This window comes from Lolium perenne, chromosome 6, assembly GCF_019359855.2.
Source record: "Lolium perenne isolate Kyuss_39 chromosome 6, Kyuss_2.0, whole genome shotgun sequence".
Classification (NCBI taxonomy): domain Eukaryota; kingdom Viridiplantae; phylum Streptophyta; class Magnoliopsida; order Poales; family Poaceae; genus Lolium; species Lolium perenne.
Genome location: NC_067249.2, coordinates 23,036,294 through 23,051,930, shown reverse-complemented (window position 1 = coordinate 23,051,930; position 15,637 = coordinate 23,036,294).

Here is a 15,637-nt window from a genome sequence, read left to right as displayed (position 1 = left end):
ATTGAAGTTAATTCTCAATGAAACCTTTTAATCAAGTATATAATTACATCATTTATAACCAACTATATGTCACCTACATAAAGTATTATAAATGTGTCTTAGCGCTCCCACTTAATTTCTTGCAAATGCAAGTCTCTTCATCGTCTCTGATGAAATCAAAAACTCTTTGACTATTTCATCTGGTGAAGATTCCAACTCCGCGATACTCACTTCATCCAATTGAAGTTCGTATACCTATCTAGTATTCTACGGACTAGCAAAACAATTGGTTGTATCTTATATACTCCTTTAATACACACTTCATTAAGTAGTGTATTTTGCCATCCTACTAACATATCTCATAAAAGAAATATGTAGTGATTACTAGAATAATCCACATAGACTATAAGCATTGCTACGGAAGATCTAATCTTATCATATTCAACTCTTTGAATTTTGTCGTAAACGACTTTTCGACAAGTCAAGCTTCTTCAAGGATATTCCATCCAAGTCCATCAATTTTATAGATCCATTTACTTTCAAAAAGTTTTTATCTATCTTGGATTTCATGGCATATAGCCATTTTAACGGAGTCAGGGCCCATTATAACTTCTTTGTTTGTAGTTGGTTTATCATTTTTTCAAAATCAATCCTTTGTCCATAAATCATTTATTTGATCACAAAGTAAACCATACCTACAAGGTTCAATATGTACTTCGATCTCCATGGCTAAAACACTTTGTAGTCATGGGAGCCATGATCGTCGTGGTCGCTTCCGGAACCAATTTCCGATGCTGCGCTACACTGATCATTATGCTCAGGTTCATAAACCTCATCAAATTATATTGTCCTCCCACTCAAATACTTCACTAGAAACAATTTCTTGGAAGTAAGAAACATTGACAAACACTTTTGTCTTTGTCTACATAGTGGGAAGAATTCCCAATCAATTCTCTGGGATAACCAACAAAGACATTCATCCGATTTTGGTTGTAAACTTATTTACTTATGCTATGCATACCAAAATTTTAAGAAAAGACTATTAGGATTCATACCCATACCATAACTCGTATGGTGTCATTTCAACGGATCATGATGATGCTCTATTAAGTGTAAAAGCGGTAGTCACTAAAGCATAATCCACAAAAATATAATGGCGTCATAATATTTTATCTCATCATTAATCCAACAAGGTTTGGATACATCTCTCGGATACTTTATCATCACTATGATACTCCAAGAAACGTGAGTTGTAGAACAATTTCATAACTCTCTTAGATGTTCGCTAAAACTCGTAATTCAAATATTTCCACCATGATCCTATCATAGATATTTAACTTTTCTATTACGATGATTTCTACTTCATGCTGAAATTTATTTGAATCCATTCAAATGTTTCAAACTTCTTCCTTATTGAATATATCCACATATATATACTCAATTCATTGTTGGAAGTTTTCATGAAGTAGAAGAATCTCCCGCACACAACTATGCCCAGTGAACCATATACATCATCATGTATTTTTCACTAAGTTAGTTGCCCATTCAACTCTTGGCCTATGAACGGTATTTTAATCATTCTCTTTAGAAAAGATTTGCAAGCACCAAATGATTCAAAAAATCAAATGACTCCAGAAATCCATTTGCATGGAGTTCCTTCATGCGTTCCTTTCTAACATGACCTAAATGGCGGTTCCACAAATAAGTGGAATTCAAATCATTTGCCTTATGGCATTTTAGCGTCAGTTTTATGTATGTGTGTTTCACCATTAAGATTTATAATAACTTATCCATCGTATATGGAGTAATGTCATAATTTGAACAACTCATTGTTTTCATTTGACCAGAGCAAAATAACAATTATTAAGTTCTTTATTATAAATTCTAAGGGCTAGATAGAATGCTAACGACGAACATAATAACACTTTATTTTGTTCCAGTCGTGCATTCCTATCATATTCCTTGTCAGTCACTTAGGCCATTGTATTCTTGTATTGCGTTGTTTTGTATGACACTTCATACCAACCAATATAGTACTAATACCCAAGAATTTCATATTGTGACCTAACTAGGAATACAACCATAACATGTATATCATTTATATACACCTGAGCTAGACTTTCTAGTCTTTTCTTTCTTTCTGCCAATAATCTTTTGTAGTTTCTCTTTTAGCTTCCCTCATTATTCAGAAAAACACATCAACATCATTAACTTCTAGGTTTGTTGGTCAAATACCAATAACCTTGAGGTTCTTACTTTGAAGTTGATCATCATATGACAAGTGTTCCAGATTTCACTATTAGTAACTTTGTAATATGATGAACAGTTTCACTCATAATTTTATCCATTGTATCATGATGACTTTCTGAGACCATGTCTGTACATGCTAGACTCATAAAGTTTTAACCTTGGTATTCGCATGTGCAAATCTGGCTTGCACCCGTTGTATGCACATGTAGAATCTATAACATCCGATCATCACGTGATGCTTCGAAACGACGAGTCATAGCAACGGTGCATACTAAGGACGATCACTTCATGGATATGCGAATATCGTTAGTGCCCCAATAGTTGGAGGATTGAGACGCCTTGCGTCTTCAACCTTCGTACATTCCCATAAATCTTATGAGTTTATGTAGTCTCACCAAATTATATTCTATCATCTTGCAATAAGGTCTTAGATATCACATATATCTCATACCTTGATTATTTCTGAAAACTAAATTTTCAGCTCCTTACTTTTCAAACAGATTTGAACTTCAAGTTTCACGGAGACAAGATAACTTTAGGTACTAATTGAAACCATAGTTCTTTGAATCAACAATGTGAGGTTTACTAAAAGTTTGCAATAGGACTTAATCAATTCTTGATTCTTTAACAATACGGCACCAGTCCGTAAAGTTATTTGTCAGATTTAACAGTATTTCTATCTCAATTACAAGACTAACGCATAGTAGTAAACGGATGCCAATTCTACAAATTAATTCAAAATACTACTCAGACTATGTTTATGATAATTAGTTCATGTTTTAATCTAATTACTAATGAACTCCCACTTAATACAACATCCCTCATAGTTGTTAAGTGGTACACGATCCAAATCCACTACACCAAAACCGATCATCACGTGAGATGATGTAGCTTCAATGGTGAACATCAACATGTTGATCATATCATCCATATGACTCGTGTTCAACCTTTCGGTTTCCGTTGTCCCGAGGCCATGTCTGTACATGCTAGGCTCGTCAAGCAAACCCAAGTATTCCGCGTGTGCAACATGGCTTACACCCGTTGTATGTTTGAGTTTATCACATCCGATCATCACGAGATGCTTCAAAACGTCAAACTATATCAACGGTGCATACGAGGGGAGAACACTTTATTATCTTGATATTAAAGTGAGGGATCATCTTATAATGCTACCGTCGCGTTCTAAGCAAAATAAGATGCATAAAGGATTAACATCACATGCAGTTCATATGTGATATGATATGGCCCTTTTGTCTTTGCGCCTTTGATCTTCATCTCCAAAGCACGGACATGATCTCCATCATCAACGGGCATGATCTCCATCATCGTCGGCGTAGCGTCAAGGTTCATGGCGCCGTCTTCATGGTTGTTCACCTCATGTAGCAACTATTACAACTACTTTGAAATACTACTCAACATGAAATTTAAAGACAACCATAAGGCTCCTGCCGGTTGCCACAATACAATAATGATCATCTCATACATATTCATCATCACATTATGGCCATATCACATCACCAAACCCTGCAAAAACAAGTTAGACGCTCTCTAATTTGGTTTGCATATTTTACGTGGTTTAGGGTTTTCGTTATAGATCTAATCTACCTACGAACATGAACCACAACGTTGATACTAATGTTGTCAATAGAAGAGTAAATTGAATCTTTACTATAGTAGGAGAGACAGACACCCGCAAAGCCTCTTATGCAATACAAGTTGCATGTCGAACGAGGAACAAGTCTCATGAACGCGGTCATGTAAAGTTAGTCCGAGCCGCTTCATCCCACTATGCCATAAAGATGCAAAGTACTCAAACTAAAGATAACAAGAGCATCAACGCCCACAAACCATTGTGTTCTACTCGTGCAACCATCTATGCATAGACACGGCTCTGATACCACTGTAGGATAACGTTGCATAGAAAAAAAAAATTTCCTACCGCGAACACGCAATCCAAGCCAAGATGCAATCTAGAAGACGGTAGCAACGAGGGGGTATCGAGTCTCACCCTTGAAGAGATTCCAAAGCCTACAAGATGAGGCTCTTGTTGCTGCGGTAGACGATCACTTGCCGCTTGCAAAAGCGCGTAGAAGATCTTGATCACGATCGGTTCCGGCGCCACGAACGGGCAGCACCTCCGTACTCGGTCACACGTTCGGTTGTTGATGAAGACGACGTCCACCTCCCCGTTCAACCGCCCAGCGGAAGTAGTAGCTCCTCTTGAATCCGACAGCACGACGGCGTGGTGTCGGTGGTGGTGTAGAAGTCCGGCGGAGCTTCGCTAAGCTACGCGGGAAATATGAAGTGGAGGAGCAAAGCTAGGGTTTGGGAGGGGGTGGCCGGCCACTCAAGGGGGGCGGCCAAGCTATGGTCTTGGGGTGGCCGGCCCCCTCCCTTGGCCCCTCATTATATAGGTGGATCCCAAGTGTTGGTGTCCAAGTCTTCGAATAAGACCCGAAACCAAAACCTTCCATAGGAGGGGCAAACCTAGCCCAACTAGGACTCCCACCCAAAGGTGGGATTCCCACCTCCCATGTGGGGGTGGCCGGCCCCCTATGGTGGAGTCCACTTGGGACTCCACCCCCACTAGGGCTGGCCGGCCATGGAGGTGGAGTCCCTTGTGGACTCCACCTTCCTTGGTGGTTTCTTCCGGACTTTTCTAGAACCTTCTAGAACCTTCCATAGAACCTTCCGCGACATTTTATTCACATAAAATGACATCCTATATATGAATCTTATTCTCCGGACCATTCCGGAACTCCTCGTGATGTCCGGGATCTCATCCGGGACTCCGAACAAATATTCCAACTCCATTCCATATTCAAGAACTACCATTTCAACATCCAACTTTAAGTGTGTCACCCTACGGTTCGAGAACTATGCGGACATGGTTGAGTACTTACTCCGACCAATAACCAATAGCGGGATCTGGAGATCCATAATGGCTCCCACATATTCAACGATGACTTTAGTGATCGAATGAACCATTCACATAAATTACCAATTCCCTTTGTCTCGCGATATTTTACTTGTCCGAGGTTTGATCTTCGGTATCACTCTATACCTTGTTCAACCTCGTCTCCTGACAAGTACTCTTTACTCGTACCGTGGTATGTGGTCTCTTATGAACTCATTCATATGCTTGCAAGACATTAGACGACATTCCACCGAGAGGGCCCAGAGTATATCTATCCGTCATCGGGATGGACAAATCCCACTGTTGATCCATATGCCTCAACTCATACTTTCCGGATACTTAATCCCACCTTTATAGCCACCCATTTACGCAGTGGTGTTTGGTGTAATCAAAGTACCTTTCCGGTATAAGTGATTTACATGATCTCATGGTCATAAGGACTAGGTAACTATGTATCAAAAGCTTATAGCAAATAACTTAATGACGAGATCTTATGCTACGCTTAATTGGGTGTGTCCATTATATCATTCACACAATGACATAACCTTGTTATTAATAACATCCAATGTTCATGATTATGAAACTAATCATCCATTAATCAACAAGCTAGTTTAAGAGGCATACTAGGGACTTCTTGTTTGTCTACATATCACACATGTACTAATGTTTCGGTTAATACAATTCTAGCATGATATATAAACATTTATCATAAACATAAAGATATAAATAATAACCACTTTATTATTGCCTCTAGGGCATATCTCCTTCAAGTTCCACATTCATAGCAGGTTACCGTTGACTTGTCCTTTTGGGCAATGGGTACAGCATTGCTTCCAGTCCTTGGGGCATTGTTGGCGGCTTTCATCGGGCACTTTTTAGAGTAATGACCAGTAACACCACATGCATAGCAAGTCACCGTGGACTTGTCTCTGGGGGCATGGTTGGGTATTGGGATGAGCTGCTCCAGGGTTGCTATCCTCACGCGGAGGCGAGCAATGAAGTAGTCCTTCTTGGCGTGCTGATGGCAAAGTGCCTTGCGCTCCATTGCAAGAATGTTGATGGTGTCAATGATCTTGGCGTGCTCAATGTGCAGCTGGTTGGCCTGGGTGTTACAGGTGTGTTGGAGACACAAGAGACTTCTTGTATCGTGATTGCAGGGTTGCTTGAGAGGGATATCTTTGACCTCTTCCTCCCTGAGTTCGATAAACCTTGGGTGATCCACTTAAGGAAAACTTGCTGCTGTTCTACAAACCTCTGCTCTTGGAGGCCCAACACTGTATACAGGAATAGAAGCACACGTAGACATCAAACAGCAACAACCACTAGTTGCAACTGGTGATCGAAACAATGCATGTAAAAAGGCATATGGATTTTCGTCCAATGTGCGTATTTGCAAACCCATGAAACTGACCTCTCACATTTGAGGCTCTAGCATATATCCTTGCCCTCGCAATTAAGACATAGATAAACCATGTTTGGTAAACATAGCATCCAATGCTATCTTAAGATAAGATGATGTAGTATCGGGAAACCTCTCAATCACTTCACTTTTACCATTGACATACCTACATGAAAAAATTAGTAAGTGACATTTGGTAACAAGGACGAAACGAAACATTAATACGGAGGTTTGTACCCCTCAAAATCACCTCCATTTTCTCTTTTATTGATGTATCACTAGACTCTTCAACAAGCACCGCGAAAAGATGCCCTTTCAATTCACAAATAATTATATTCCTTGTCTCATGTGCACAAGCTTTGACTAAATCGTTTTGTATTTCAGGGGCAATCATTTCACAATTCTTGGGAGCATTTACACCAAGAACACTTGCAGCTTCGGGATCTTTATTTCTGTACCATTCCAGCATCTCTAGAAAGTTTTCCTTATTTCTTGAGCTTGAGGATTCATCATGTCCACGAAAGGAAAGATCTTGCAAAAGAAGAAAACTTGCCATACCTAAAACAAGTCCACGAAAGGAAAGATCTTGCAAAAGAAGAAAACTTACCATACCTAAAACAACAATTAAACAAGCTTTATATTTCTCCTCTTTCTCTATGCTTTTCTCAAACCACACATATGCCACACTTTGTCTCTAATTTTTGAAATCAGTGGCACGCTTCCTTACCTTGTTATGAGCACTATCAGGTCCTCCAACATGATCATTTAAAGTTTCAAGTACCTGCCTCCAATTAAGATAACCATCTTAATTTAATTAGTAAATGTCTCATTTTCCCAATTACCAATCCTTGCGGATTTAAAAAGATAACAATTAAAGATATAAGCAACATCCTTTTGCACGCTATATTATAACCAATCAAATCTGCCAACCCATGTTTTTCTAAATTGCCTCATCTGACTCCCTTGCAATTTTCGTGGAAAAAACATTAGCACGTGGTTGACATGGACCCATAAATAAATATGCTCTCTTAGCTTCATCTCTAATGTTTGGATCAAAGTCATAAATTGGTTTTTCAAGCCATGGATCAGCAACAATATCATCCATATTAAGTCCAATGCGTACTCTTTTTGTGTTTTTAAATTCTTAGTAGAGGCATCTTTTCGGAATACATCTCTCTATCCTAGAAATTGACAGAATAATATGGTCAGTAAAAAGCAATTTTTCTTTTTTGCATATCCGGTAAAGATACAAGAGATTGCATCAAGCGTCATCGCCTTGGAATGGAAGACGCGCGCAACGCGCGAGCCAGATTTTTTTCGAAATGGGGATAAAAACTCCGGCTTCTGCATCGTGATGACGCACACTCGTGATGATGCACACGGCTTTTTATTAATAAGTCTCGAATTCAGTAGATATTACAACTCAAGCATGGCCAAGAATTAATAGAAAAATCAACCAGCGAAAAAAGCACAACATACTATCACTACACATCAACGTAGTCACCTAGTATGTCGCCAGCTAACCTGGCACAAGATATCACGAGCGACCATCTGGAGTCGTGTGCATCCAGAAGCCATGACATCCCGCTACCCCTCCGGCGAAAGGAGGTCCATAGCTGAACCCGATGTGGCACCATATGGATAACCTGCAAGAAGTTAAAATATTGTTTTTTATTAAAGATAAAATCATTTCGCACCCCTCCATATAGACCAACATAAAGCAGAGACCGCAATTCAGATTAATACCTTAAATTATCTATCTACTCTATTTAACCAATTAACAAACATGCGCCAAAGAAATTTACGCTCGAGATGGATGGAGCGAAGGATGAACATCACGAGGGGTTTTCCGGGCTTCCTGTCCTTAGCTGGAAATCTGCTCACCGCCTTACGCCACCATCCAGAGAGAGGCTCAGCAGGAAGAGTCAGGTTCGCACCTAGGCGGGCGTTGGCTCATGCCCAAATGTGCTGAGCGCAAACCTCATACGTTCTGGAAATATCCTTTTGGGAGATTTAGGCAGCAACCATCATCCCAAAAGCTTGTTTGTGCTCAAGCACCAATCTTCTAATTACAAATTTTTAACTTTCAAAACACCAACCACCATCCCTTGCTAGAAAACTTCCTCTCCATCTTAACCAAACCCTCATTGATTTATTTTAAAATCTAAACAAGGGCATGTAATTTTTTTAGATAAAAGGGATTTTCTCCCCGATTTCATTAAGGAAACCAAGATTTGTTTCTACAAAGACCACAAACCAGACCACCACACACACCCCACAGACACTTAAGGTTTTACATACCGACAGAGATCGAGATATAAACCTAGGTTCACTTGAAACAGCAGAAAAAGAAAAGGAAGAGTTGGAAATACAACAAACAGACATTTGAACAAAGCAGCACTGCCCCTCACAGCCAGACTTCTGCTTCATGTCAGCTTCTTTCTTTCCTCCCTCCTCCATCCCTTCTCTCTATTTCTTTTTTATTCTCCTTTTTTTCCCCTACATTGTCAATCTTGGCGTCCAGGCGACCCAACACCTCCTTGCTCCAAAAGCTTATTTTGCTACCTTTTACAGCACCTTAGCACAGAGCTCCAACCTGTTTCTAGCCTCCTCCTTCACCTGCAACAAACTCCACGTATTAATATAAAAACAAATTTTCAGAGTAACTGCAAAAGGTTCATCAGGTCATTTTTTGTCAAAGCAAGCTAAGTTTCTTGTTTTCCATATACTCCAAATAACAGCAGCAATCCCTACTGTAACAAATTCTCTCTTCTCTCCCCCAAACTTTTTCAACCAAGTGGATATGCATTGTTCAGCAGTTTCAAATTGGAAATTCAAGCCAAAAGTGCAACTGACTACATTCCAAATGTATCTAGCTAGGGGACATTTGAAGAAAAGATGATTAATAGTTTCATTGCATCCGCAAAAAAGACATTTCTTCTCACATTTACCCCCTCCCCCCCTCTGCAGCAGGACATCCCTAGTGAGAATACTTCCTTTAAGCACTAGCCATAAGAAAGTTTTGACTCTGAGTGGTATCTTCCTTTTCCACAGAAACTTATAGGGTACAACTTCATTGCACTGCATTGTTAAATACATACACTTAACTGAAAATTCACCTGTGGCCGTCAATTTCCAGACCAACCTATCAGGGTCATTATTCAGTGTCACTTTTTCTAGCATTTTTTTTCAGATTCACCCACTGTTCTCTGAGTTCACCCACCATTACTCTTCTAAATCTGAGCATCTCTACACCTACATCAAAAACTTCCTTAACCTTGGCATTTCTGTTCATGGACAACAAAAACAATCTTGGAAAGATTTTGGACAGGCAGGAAGATCCTATCCAGTGATCTTCCCAAAAACTAGTTTTTGATCCATCCCCAATTCTGACTTTACAATGCTGCCAGAAAGTTTTTTTTAATCTCCATCAAACCTTGCCAAAAATGTGAATCTCCGTTTTTGGTGATCACCTGGCAGAGAGTATACTTCTGGAGATATTTCTTTCTAAGAATTGTTTGCCAGATACCATCTTCATTGAAAAGCTGCCATAACCATTTGGCTAGTAAATCAATATTAATTTTTTCTAAGTCCAAACTCCCTAAGCCACCTTGGTCTTTTGGCAGACATACTGTCTACCAATTTACTAAGTGGTATTTCTTTTTTATCTTCAGTCTCATCCCACAAAAAATTATTCCTAATCTTGTCCAGTTTTTCTCTCACACCAACAGGCAACCTATAAAAGGAAAGCATGTAAAGTGGAACACTTGTCAGAGATGAATTGATTAGAGTAACTCTCCCACCCATCACCAACATTTTCCCTTGCCAAGGTCCTAGTTTGTTTCTCATTTTCCCTTCAGTAGGCTCCCAATCTGAATTTTCCAACCTTTTTTGTTAATTGGAACTCCCAAATATTTCATTGTCAACAAACCAGATTTACAGGTGAAAATTCTTTCAAAATATTCTTTTCTATCTGTGTCCTCCCCTAGACAATAAATCTCACTTTTATGAAAATTTATTTTAAGCCCTGACATTTGCTCAAAAAGACAGAGAATCACTTTCAAGTTTCTAGCCTGGTCCAGATTGTCTTCAAGGAGGAGGATTGTGTCATCTGCATATTGCAGAATAGACACACCTCCTTCCACAAGACTTGTACCAAGTCCAGTCACTAATCCCTCCCCTTGAGCTCTCTTTACAAGAATTGCAAGAATATCAACAGCAAGGTCAAAAAGGATGGGGGAAAGCGGGTCACCTTGCCTCACTCCCTGGTATGTGGAAAAGTAGGTCCCTATTTCCCCATTAACATTGATCCCCACCTTACCACTAGTTATTGTGTCTTCATAATCAAATCAATCCATTTAGATGGAAAACCCTTAGCTTCCATAGATTGATAAAGGAAAGGCCATTTGACCTTGTCAAAGGCTTTTTCAAAATCAATCTTGAAAAGCACATCAGATTTTTTCTTTTTGTGTGTGTCATTTAGAATTTCATGCAAAACATTAACCCTTTCCATAATATATCTCCCTTTAATGAAAGCAGTTTGATTTAAAAGTACAACCTTCCAAATCACCTGAATGAGTCTATTAACTATGACTCGTGTGATAATTTTGAAAGACACATTTAAGAGGCATATAGGCCTGTACTTTTGAATCCTATCAGCATCATTTCCTTTTAGGATTAAAGTGATAGTGCCATAGTTCAATCTTGCAATATCCAGTTCTCCTTTCTGGAAATCTTCAAGCAAACCAAAGAGGTCTTGCTTCACTAATTCCTAGTTTTTCTGGTAGAACTCTGCATTAAAACCATCTGGACCAGCTGCTTTATTAGGTGACATTTCAAAGATAGCTTTCTTGAGTTCTTCCATTGTAAAAGCTTTCAGTAACAGTTCACAATCTTCATCATTGAGCTTCTCCATTCCTGCTTCCCTAAATCTGATATTATTTAGATCAGGATTGCCAAAGAGTTTTTTATAGAAATCAGTGATATATCTCTTAAGATTATCCTGACCTTCTATCAAACCTTCATCCTGATTTAAATTGACAATTAAAGTTCTCCTCCTTCTACCATTTGCATTGGAGTGATAATACCTGGTATTGTTATCTCCCTCCAAAATTTCTTTTTCTTTTGCTCTCTGGATCCATTTAATTTCCTCTTCTCTAATAATGCTTTCCAGCCGATTCTGTAGCAGTTTTTTTCCTCTCCATCTCAGTTTGAGTTAGTCCATGAATTTCCCCTTTCTTATCAATTTCATCTAATTGTATTGCAAAAGCTCCTCTCTTCTTCTTATATTCTCCTTCAGTATTTAGATTCCAACCTTTAAATCTTCCTGAGGCAGTCAAACCTTTTTTGCCAAATGTCAATTTTTTCCTCCCTAAGTAGGTTCTACCCCATACTTCTTTGATAATTTCTTGGAGGTCAGGCCTTAGAAACCAGCAATTTTCAAATATGAAAATAGGCTTTATTCTAGGTTTGTCTCCTGATTTAATCAAAATAGGAGTATGGTCAGATAACTCACTAGGTAAAGTTGTTGCACACACCAAAGGAAAATTATCTTCCCATGATGGTGAAACAAGGACTCTGTCTAGAAGTTCATAGGTGGGATCTTCATGGTTGTTACACCAAGTGAATTTCCTACCTGAAAGTTTAATCTCCATCAGACTACCCTGCTCAATTACAGCATTAAAACAGGGGACTCCATCTATTATGTCCTCCTGGTTTATTATTCTCACTATCTTTCCTTGTCATATTAAAATCACCAGTAATTAGGATAGGGTATGCAGATTTCCTTATGACATTCACCAATTCCACTAAGAAATTAGCTTTGCCATCTTGTTGTGCATCCCCATACACTATCACTAAATTCCAGGTGAAATTATCAATTTTGCTAGCTATAAGGAATCTAACAAAATAAAACCCTTTTTGCTTTTCAATCACATCATAAGTTTCTTTCCTAACACCTAAAAGAATACCACCAGATCTCCCTCTTGCAGGAATACCATCCCAGTGAAACTCAATCCCTCCACTTATTTCTTCAAGAAATTTAGTGGGATAATCTTGCTTCATTGTTTCCTGTATTCCTACAAAGTCAAGATTATGATCTTTTATGTGTTGCCTAATATAGCTTTTTTTACTTTCTTCCCCAGTGCCCCTACTATTCCAAGTAAATCCACTAATCATTCGGATTCTTTCTTTTTCTTCCCGTTTCTACACACTTTCTTAGTTTTGATGGGGGTTTTGCAGTGAAACTCCATAGGAGCCACTTTCTCCCCCACCAGTTCCCCTCCATCATTATAAATAGTAATCAAGTAATCTGAGAGAGCCTCACAGTCTTCCTTGCCCACTCTTAGGATATTCAGTAGAACTTGGTCAACAGCATCTAGCTGGTTGTCCATATCTACTGAATGTTCCATCTCCTCAGAGTTTCCATTTTTACTCATAAAAATATTAACCCTGGCCTGCTCCTGTTCTCTTATTAGAGCTAGGTTTGTATCAATCATGTCCAGAGTAGTACCCAAATCTATCCCAACCTTGCTAGCAATGTCTAAAATACTATAATCAGAGGTGTTAGCAAGAGTGGGAAGAGTGTCACTACCTTGTGATGACTCAAGGGCATGTAATAAAAAGATATATTTTCCAAATGGGGAGATGAGGAATTAATTACTTCTCCCGGCTAAATCCATCAGGATGTTTGAGATATGATTTCCTCCACAATTTCAGATCTCTAGGACGCGTTTGGTTACCTGCGCCCCTTGGCTCGCATTGGCCCAACAATTTTCGGACCGTTTGGTTCCCTGGACGCACTGCGTTCTTGCATAGTGATGCGTGCAATTAACACACATCCGTTGGGAACCCCAAGAGGAAGGTGTGATGCGTACAATAGCAATTTTTCCCTCAGTAAGAAACCAAGGTTTATCGAACCAGTAGGAGTCAAGGATCACGTGAAGGTCGTTGGTGACGGAGTGTAGTGCGGCGCAACACCAGGGATTCCGGCGCCAACGTGGAACCTGCACAACACAATCAAAGTACTTTGCCCCAACGTAACAGTGAGGTTGTCAATCTCACCGGCTTGCTGAAAACAAATGATTAACCGAATAGTGTGGAAGATGATGTTTATTTGCGAAGAACAGTAAATAACAAGTGCAGTAGATTGTATTTCAGATGTAAAGAATGGACCGGGGTCCACAGTTCACTAGTGGTGTCTCTCCCATAAGATAAATAGCATGTTGGGTGAACGAATTACAGTTGGGCAATTGACAAATAAAGAAGGCATAACAATGCACATACATACATCATGATGAGTACTATGAGATTTAATCAGCGCATTACGACAAAGTACACAGACCGCTATCCAACGTGCATCTATGCCTAAAAAGTCCACTTTCAGGTTATCATCCGAACCCCTTCCGGTATTAAGTTACAAACAACAGACAATTGCATTAAGTATGGTGCGTAATGTAATCAACACAAATAACCTTAGACAAAGCATCGATGTTTTATCCCTAGTGGCAACAACACATCCACAACCTTAGAACTTTCTCACATCGTCCTGCATTCAATGGAGGCATGAACCCACTATCGAGCATAAATACTCCCTCTTGGAGTTACAAGTATCAACTTGGCCAGAGCCTCTACTAGCAACGGAGAGCATGCAAGAACATAAACAACATATATGATAGATTGATAAACAACTTGACATAGTATTCAATATTCATCGGATCCCAACAAACACAACATGTAGCATTACAAATAGATGATCTTGATCATGATATGCAGCTCACAAGATCTAACATGATAGCATAATGAGGAGAAGACAACCATCTAGCTACTGCTATGGACCCATAGTCCAGGGGTGAACTACTCACACATCGATCCGGAGGCGATCATGGCGATGAAGAGCCCTCCGGGAGATGATTCCCCTCTCCGGCAGGGTGCCGGAGGCGATCTCCTGAATCCCCCGAGATGGGATTGGTGGCGGCTGCGTCTCTAGAAGGTTTTCCGTATCGTGGTTCTCGGTACAGAGGGTTTCGCGACGAAGGCTTTAAGTAGGCGGAAGGGCGGAGTCGGAGGGCTGACAGGGGCCCCACACGCTAGGGCGGCGCGGGCCCAGCCCTGGCCACGCGGCCCTAGTGTGGCGGCGCCTCGTCGCCCTACTTCGTGATCCTTTCTGTCTTCTGGAAGCTTCGTGGAAAAATAAGACCCTGGGCGTTGATTTCGTCCAATTCCGAGAATATTTCCTTTGTAGGATTTCTGAAACCAAAAACAGCAGAAAACAACAACTGGCTCTTCGGCATCTCGTCAATAGGTTAGTGCCGGAAAATGCATAATAATGACATATAATGTGTATAAAACATGTGAGTATCATCATAAAAGTAGCATGGAACATAAGAAATTATGGATACGTTTGAGACGTATCAAGCATCCCCAAGCTTAGTTCCTACTCGCCCTCGAGTAGGTAAACGATAACAAGGATAATTTTTGAAGTGACATGCTATCATAATCTTGATCAATACTATTGTAAAGCATATGAGATGAATGCAGCGATTCGAAGCAATGGTAAAGACAATGAATAAACAACTGAATCATATAGCAAAGACTTTTCATGAATAGTACTTTCAAGACAAGCATCAATAAGTCTTGTATAAGAGTTAACTCGTAAAGCAATAAATTCTTAGTAGAAAGCTTTGAAGCAACACAAAGGAAGATATAAGTTTCAGCAGTTGCTTTCAACTTCAACATGTTTATCTTATGGATAATTTTCAACATAAAGCAATATAACAAGTGCAATAGGTAAACATGTAAGAATCAATGCACACAGTTTACACAAGTGTTTGCTTCTGAGATAGAAAGAAGTAGGTAAACTGACTCAACAATAAAGTAGAAGAATGGCCCTTCGCAGAGGGAAGCATGGATTACTATTTTTGTGCTAGAGCTTTTCATTTTGAAAACATAGAAACAATTTTGTCAACGGTAGTAATAAATCATATGTGTTATGTATAAGATATCCTATAAGTTGCAAGCCTCATGCATAGAATACTAATAGTGCCCGCACCTTGTCCTAATTAGCTTGGATTAACACGGATTATCATTGCATA